General features: G+C 45.8%; 1 protein-coding gene across 1 annotated transcript in view; it reads left to right on the plus strand.

Moving 5' to 3' along the window:
* LOC309333755 (carboxyl-terminal PDZ ligand of neuronal nitric oxide synthase protein-like) overlaps window positions 1-7,592 on the plus strand; it is a 225,670-nt gene that overhangs the window by 189,199 nt on the left and 28,879 nt on the right. The window lies entirely within an intron of this gene.

Below are 7,592 nucleotides of genomic sequence, written 5' to 3' on the forward strand. Positions count from 1 at the left end.
CCCCTGTGGGTCGCTTGTGGCCCATGGGCCTTAGGTTGCCTACCCCTGCTCTACACTGTTGCAGCTCCAGTTGAAGTACTATTGAGGATATTTTGTAGAATCAGTTTCACCTTATGCAGTCAGTTGATTTGGACAAGATTGGCAGCAATGCATCTGACCACATGCCCCCTTGCTCTTGTCCCTCCTGGCTTATTAAATCTAGCTGGGGGGACGCTATCTGGTTGGTTGGTTGGTTGGTTGGTTGGGTGGATGGATGTCCTCTGCATTTTATACCATTGACCATGGTATCCTCCTGGACTTACACTTTGGAACTCACTGCTCGTTGATATCGGGCAGATGATGCCTTTGCTGTATTTGTGTGTTTGTGTGTGTGCGCCTGCTAAAGACATTCTTATTTAAAGACTACCCAGATGTTTAAAAAGCTTGTATGAGTTTTAATTTATTTTAATCTAGTCTACTGTGGGTGTCCCCCCCTTATAATTTATTTTTTTAAATTTTTTTAAATAATCATAAATAAATAAGAATAAACATATGCACCCCACCATCGATACCATTCCGTTGTGACTATCCAACCTCCCAAAATTTCAACACCTCTTGCGATGGTTTGACCCTTTTCTGTTTTAACAGTACAAATTCTACAAACACCCTCCATATGTCCTCAAAATCATTTCTCCAGCATATTCCCCATCTTACCTTAATGGCACATGTTAGTTTATCGTTAATAGCTATACAGTCATACCTCGGGTTACAGACACTTCAGGTTGCGCGTTTTCGGGTTACGGACACGTCAAAACCCGGATGTACTGGAACGGGTTATTTCTGGGGTTCTGTGCATGCACGGAAGCGCTGAATCGCAACCCGTGCATGCGCAGACACGGCCCTGTGGGTTGCGGATGTGCCTCCCGTGCGGATGGTGTTCGCAACCCAAGCATCCACTGTATCCCAAACCTTCTTACCATTCCTACCATTCTTCCATTTTATATTCTGCTTGCCCCTTCCACTTCCTGGCTCTAATAATTCGTGCAGCTATCAATAAACTTGTGAGCAAGTCCTTCATAACCTGTGAACCTTCTGCCCCATCGTAAATTGATAATAATGCTACCTCTGGACTTTCGGTCAGCTTTAACCCTGTGATTTCTATTATCTCCTTAAACATCCTTTGCCAAAAAAAGTTGTACATATTTACACACACACACACACCCCATATGTACTGTGGTTTTAACTTTTTCGTATGTTTTAAATTATGGTTGTAAATTATTAAATGGTAATTTTATTGTTTTATCATTTCACCAAGTTTCTACTGTCATGACTAGAATCTTGTTCTTTTCGCAACAAACTCAAATTCTCAGGATGCTGAATTCTGGGACAAACCCAAAATGTCTGATGCCAGCAGAGAACCTGAAGTAATTGGCTAATGAATGAAGATGCATGGCAAGATTTGCACATGGCCCTCAAAGTGACTTGGGTAGTCAGTAAAGTTGAGCCACCCCATCAACTGTGCAGAGGGAGGGAGGGAGAGCTGGCTGTTGACTGCTCTCTTGCCTAGACTTGGCACCCGTCTCCGCTTTGGGCACTAGCCCATCTGAGCCTGCCTGGCAGCATGAAAGCAAATTATCCCATCCGCCCGTCACCTTGGCCTCTTGGCAGCCGCATCCAAAGAGGGCCTGCTTAGAAATCTGATCACCTCTGTGGCGCAAGGACCTTGCTGGGGCTTCTCTGTAGAGTCAGGCCCAGGGAAGTAACATGAGAAGATGGAGCGCCAGCGATGGATAATCACCCTGATTGAGCTTGACATCCAAATTGGCCAGTGCAAGAGAGAGGAAGTCATTTTGGGGGCTGCTCCAGAGGCTGACGCTGCACCAAAAACCTCAAAAACACATTAGGCTGGCAACAACAAAAGAGAAACTGAGACCCACCAGCTGCCCACCTTCCTCCATGGCTGCTTCTTTGTGCCGACAGAGTCTGGCCACCAGTCTGCCCTTGCCTCTTGTGACTTGTCATGGTGCTGCAAGATCTCAAGACAGGGGTCTTCCTCTCCACTCCTGCTTCCTGATACTATTTAAATTGGAGGCGCTTGATCTCACTCCAACTTTATCAACTGAGCATTTATTTGCCGCCTTTTGGTCTTTGGGACCTCAAAGCAGGTCACAAAACAAGTTTAAAAAAACACGACATTCGCTTCTAAGCAGAAGGACAGTTCCTAGTTTCTCAGGTGCAATTTGGGTTTCTGGAGGTGTTCAAGGGCATTCTACCAATGGCTACAAGGTCATGGGGTAGGAATTTTGTACCCCCTTCTCCCCATTACCTGACTCTCCTCTACCTAATCAGAAAGCCCCATTGTGGAACTCCCCCCCCCCCCGGATGGGAACCCTGAGGCTCTCAAGATGCTGTGGCACCAAAGCTCTCCTCTCTGACCATTTGACATGTTGGTTAGGACTAATGGGTGTTGGAGGGCTAGAGTTGTTCCCCACCCGTCATTGGGTGTCATCCCCTCCCCCCACTGTGCATGCATCAGAAACATGTGTTGAATGCAGCAAGGTCATGTTTTGCTAACAAGTATATCAGGTTCAGCGATACAAACCAGAGCAGATATTGGCTGCAGTTCCCTCTATGGAATGGCCACATGCTAAAACTAGGCATTTGGGTAGGGAGCTCCCACCCATAACTACACTGGACAGCACAAACAGTGGTGTTTGTGTGGTGTAAACAGTACCCAGACAAAGGGGTTGGACTAGATGACCCTCATGGTCCCTTCCAATTCTCTGTTTCTATGATTCTAATTACTTTGCTGCTGCCGCCACCTCCACCACCACCCGCCACTGCAATGCGACCCAATGTGGCTATAATTCATGATCACTTATGGACAGAGGGAGCTGCCTTAATCTTGAGCCAGACCACTAGTCCATCTCCCTCAGTACTGCCTACACCAGCTGGGCACAATGGCTCTCCAGGGCTTCAGACTGGGAGTATTTTCCAGTCCAATTTAAGATGCCACTGGAGACTGAGCCTGGGACCTCCTACTAATTGTCTGCCTGGTCTTATTAGCAGACATAAAGAGGCGGTTACCAAAACACTTCTTAAAAAATATATAGTTTGGACCTAGTCACTATGGCCAATTATTGTCCAATCTCAAGTCTTTCATTCTTGGGCAAGGTGATTGAGATGGTGGTTGCGGAACAACTCCAGGCATGCCAGAATGATGCGGGCTATTTGGACCCCTTCCAGTTGGGTTTCAGGTTCACCAGTATGCGTTTGATACCCAGCTCTACCTCTCATTTAAATCGGAGACCAGTGAAGGAGATGAATGTCCTGTGGGTGTTTGGAGGTGGTTGGAGGGTGGATGGTGGTCAATGGATTGAGGATGAACCACAACAAGACAGAAGTACTGTTTCTGTGGGACATGGAATGGGCAGCTGTGGGGGACTCCCTCATCCTGAATGGGGTAACTGTGCCCCTGAAGGACAAGGTGTGCAGCCTGGGGGTCATTTTGGAGGAGCAGGTCATTTGTGTGTCCAAGGCAGCTGTTTACCAGCTCCATCTGGTACACCAGCTGAGACCCTACCTGCCCTCAGACTGTCTCACCAGAGTGGTACCCGCTCTAGTTATCTCCCGCTTGGACTACTGCAATGTGCTTTACGTGGGGCTACCTTTGAAGGTGACTCAGAAACTACCACTAATCCAGAACGTGGCATCTAGACTGGTGACAGAGTGGCCACCGAGACCACATAACACCAGACCTACATTGGCTCCCAGTATGTTTTCGAGCACAATTCAAAGTGTTGGTGCTGACCTTTAAAGCCCTAAATGGCTTGGGCTCTGTATACCTGAAGGATCCTCTCCACCCCCATCATTCAGCCCAGACAAGAGGTAAGATTACAGGGAGCCGGGCAGAGAACCTTCTCTGTAGTCACGTCCACCCTGTGGAACGCCCTCTCACCAGGTGTCAAGGAAATGAACAACTATTTGACTTTTAGTAGACATCTGAAATCAGCCCTGTATAGGGAAACTTTTAATGTTTGATGTTTTACTGTGACTGATATTTTAATTTGCTGGAAGCTGCCCAGAGTGGCTGGGGCAACCCAGTCTGATGAGTGGCATACAACTAATATATGCCTTTGCTAACCTGTGCCCTCCAGTTGTTTTGATCTACAACTCCTATCAGCCTCCTGTCAGCAGAGTTAAGGCATTGTAGTCCAAAACATCTGGAGGGCACCAGGTTAGCAAGATTCTCTCTCTCTCTCTCCCTCTGTGTGTGTCTCCCTCCCTCCCTCCCCCCCTCCAGCATCTTTTATGGGAGGTTGTGAAATAAAGATAACAACAACAAGCTCACACCCTCCCCACACCCACCCCTTGGATGCTGGCGTATTCAGCTTTGGAGGGAAATGAAAGTGGATGGATCTCCCTGCCTCTCGGCATGTTCCTGTTGCTCATGTGACAAAGATGCTTCAACCCTTAGAGCACAGGTTGGTATCTGTGGCCCTCCAAGTGAGGGAAGGACCCATTTATCAGTGGTTTTGCATTACATTCAAACTCTAGAATTTCCATTTAGGGCTGGGAAAGACTCTTGCCTGAAATCCTGGAGAGCTAGCTGCTGCCGGCCAGTGTAGACAAGGCCAAGTTGGATACACAACAGATCTGCATTGATAGAAAGGCAGCCAACGATGCTCCTGTTCTGAACTACTACAACTCCACCACCCCTGGTCATTGGCCATGCTGGCTGGAGCTGATGGCAGTTGGAGTCCAACAGCCTTAACTGGACTGAAGCCTCTCCATCAACCACTGCCTTAGATTGGCTTGAGAGCTGAGTTTTGCAAGATGCCTTTCACAACTGCCTTCCTGTAAAAGTCCAAAGGGTGTCCTAAATTGGTGGATGCACTTAAGGCAGAGGCTCAAATGCCTGCTCAGAAGAGGGCAACCAAAATGATCCAGCAGTTGAAGCAATTCTCTTTGAGGTTACAATTTGGGGAGCTTTTTAGAGACGGTATCTAAGAGGAGACTTGTTAGAAGTATAAAACATTGTGCATGGTAGGAAGACAGTGGCTCAAGAAGGATCCCCCCCCCCCAAAATCATGACACTAGAACTTGTAGACATGCAATGAAGCCGAATGTATGTTGGATGAGTCAGGACAGACAAAAGGAAATCCTTTTTCACACAGCATGGAGTTAAAACTATGGAATTCACTCCCACAAGGTGTGGAATGGGTATCAACTTGGATAGGTTTAAAAGATTAAACAAATTCATAGAGTTATCTGTGGTTCCAAGTCATGAAGGCTATGTTCTACCTGGATTGTTGGCCAAAAAACCATAAAGAGTACCGTATTTTCGCTCCATAAGACACACTTTTTTCTTCCCAAAAAGTAAGGGGAAATGTCTGTGCGTTGTATGGAGTGAATGTGTGGTCCCTGGAGCCGAATTGCCCAGTGGAGAAAAGTAGATCATGTGGGTTTTTTTGAAAGAGGGAAGTGGGTGTTGAAACAAAGCTGCTAATTGGCAAGCAATCGGGGAGGGAGATAAGGGACGCTAGGAGACTGCCTGGGAGGGGGGAGGTAAAGACAGCTAATTTGCAAGGAGAGGAGACAGGAAGACTAAAGCAATGAGGAGAGAAATTAGAAGAAAAGGAGGAGCAAAAAACTGCTCCAGCTAAGGAAAAGACACTAAGGCAAACAAGAGGGAAGGGAGCGTTGAAAGGAAGCAGCTGATCGGCAAGGATTGGGAGATAAGGGACGCTAGAGATAAAGGAGGCTGCCTGGGAGGGGGGAGGTAAAAGCCCATGGATCCTCAGGATTTTTGCACTTGGTCACCCCAAAGTCACCATCAGATCACATAGCATGTCCATGGCTACAGCCTGCACCAAAAAAACCACACATCCACTGTTTCGTGGGGCCACAATGGCGCAAAAATGTGGTTACAAAGCACGGATCCACATGGACCCTCAGGATTTTTGCACTGGGCTACCCCAAACTCACCGTCAAATCAGATGTCTGTGGCCACAGCATGAACCTCCAAAATCATACATCCACTGTTTCGTTCAGAATATTTTTTTTCTTGTTTTCCTCCTCCAAAAACTAGGTGCATCTTATGGTCAGGCATGTCTTACGGAACAAAAAATACGGCAATTTCTTTGCTTTTAGTAATGTGTGCACATTATGCTTGGCTGTGGGGCATGAAGGCCGCTCCCTGCAAGGCCTTTTCCACCTGGCCTAGGGGGTGGGGCCCACACTCACCAGCCCCACTGAAGAGGCTCCTGGGAGACCAGAGGGGCATCACTATGCCTGACAACTAATCCCAATTATTGGATTATTTTGCCCCATCTTTTTATGCCTGCCAAACAGCCGTGTCATGCTTATGATATTTTATTCTCTTGTTAATTATGCTGTTTTAAACGTGCATTTTATATTTGACTTCAATTAGCAATGTTTTCTTTTGAAATGTTTTAAGGTTTTTTTTGTTAACTTTATGTTAGATATGTATTCTGTAGTTGACCTCCTTTATGTTTCATCTTTAAGATAATATTTTAGTTTTCTGTTAATTATGTTGCTTTGACTGTATACTCTATATTTGACTTTCTTCAGATCAGTTTATTGATGTTTTAATATTCTGTAAACCACTTTGAGATTTTTCTTAAAAATATAAAGCGGTATAGAAATGAAATTAATAATAATAATAATAATAATAATAATAATAATAATAATAATATGCTGTAGCAACGTCTTAGAAGCAGCATTTATTCTGTGTGTGAGATAATACATCATTCAAGATAGTGAATGCCATCTCAATGCTTATAACCACCTACATTATATGCATGATTTAAAGGATTTTAATTTATTCATCTCAGCACTCAACGTAAACAGTGCAGACTGACAAGGCAGCAGTAGCAAATGTTTAAGTGCTGGAGATTCGCCCTCGCCATTGCCAGAGTTGGATGTGTGTTAGGATTCTGCAAGAGGATAGAAACTTGTGCAAAATCCTGCTTCTTGGCTATCTTAGCTGTCATCTAAAACACATTAGGTGACTTTAGCTTTTCCAGATGGAAGAAGCTTCAAGCTAAAAGGGTAATCCCAGGTGACACTGAAGGGGTCAGTGGGGTGGCTGAATTTGTTTGGTGTTTGTTGTGGTGGTGGTGGGGGAACCACACAACTTCAGTACCTTGTACACCTTCTTGCTGTTCCCCCACCCCAATGCATAATGATGAAGGTCAATGTAAAGGGGCCCCTGACAATTAGGTCCAGTTGTGACCGACTCTGGGGTTGTGGCGCTCATCTCGCTTTACTGGCCGAGGGAGCCGGCGTACAGCTTCCGGGTCATGTGGCCAGCGTGACTAAGCCGCTTCTGGTGAACCAGAGCAGCACACGGAAACACCGTTTACCTTCCCACCAGGGCGGCACCTATTGATCTACTTGCACTTTGACGTGCTTTTGAACTGCTAGGTTGGCAGCAATGCATAATGATACAAAGGAGTAAAATATACAAATGAGATCAGTATGTATGATTTGGGTGCAGAATCGGGACCTTTTAAGTTTGAAAAGACAGAAAACGCCCAGTTTTGCTGCATTCACAAGCATTTCGCATTAGACTATTTTGCTTCAAAAGG

Source organism: Podarcis erhardii (genome assembly GCF_964252035.2).
Source record: "Podarcis erhardii genome assembly, chromosome: Z".
Taxonomy (NCBI): domain Eukaryota; kingdom Metazoa; phylum Chordata; class Lepidosauria; order Squamata; family Lacertidae; genus Podarcis; species Podarcis erhardii.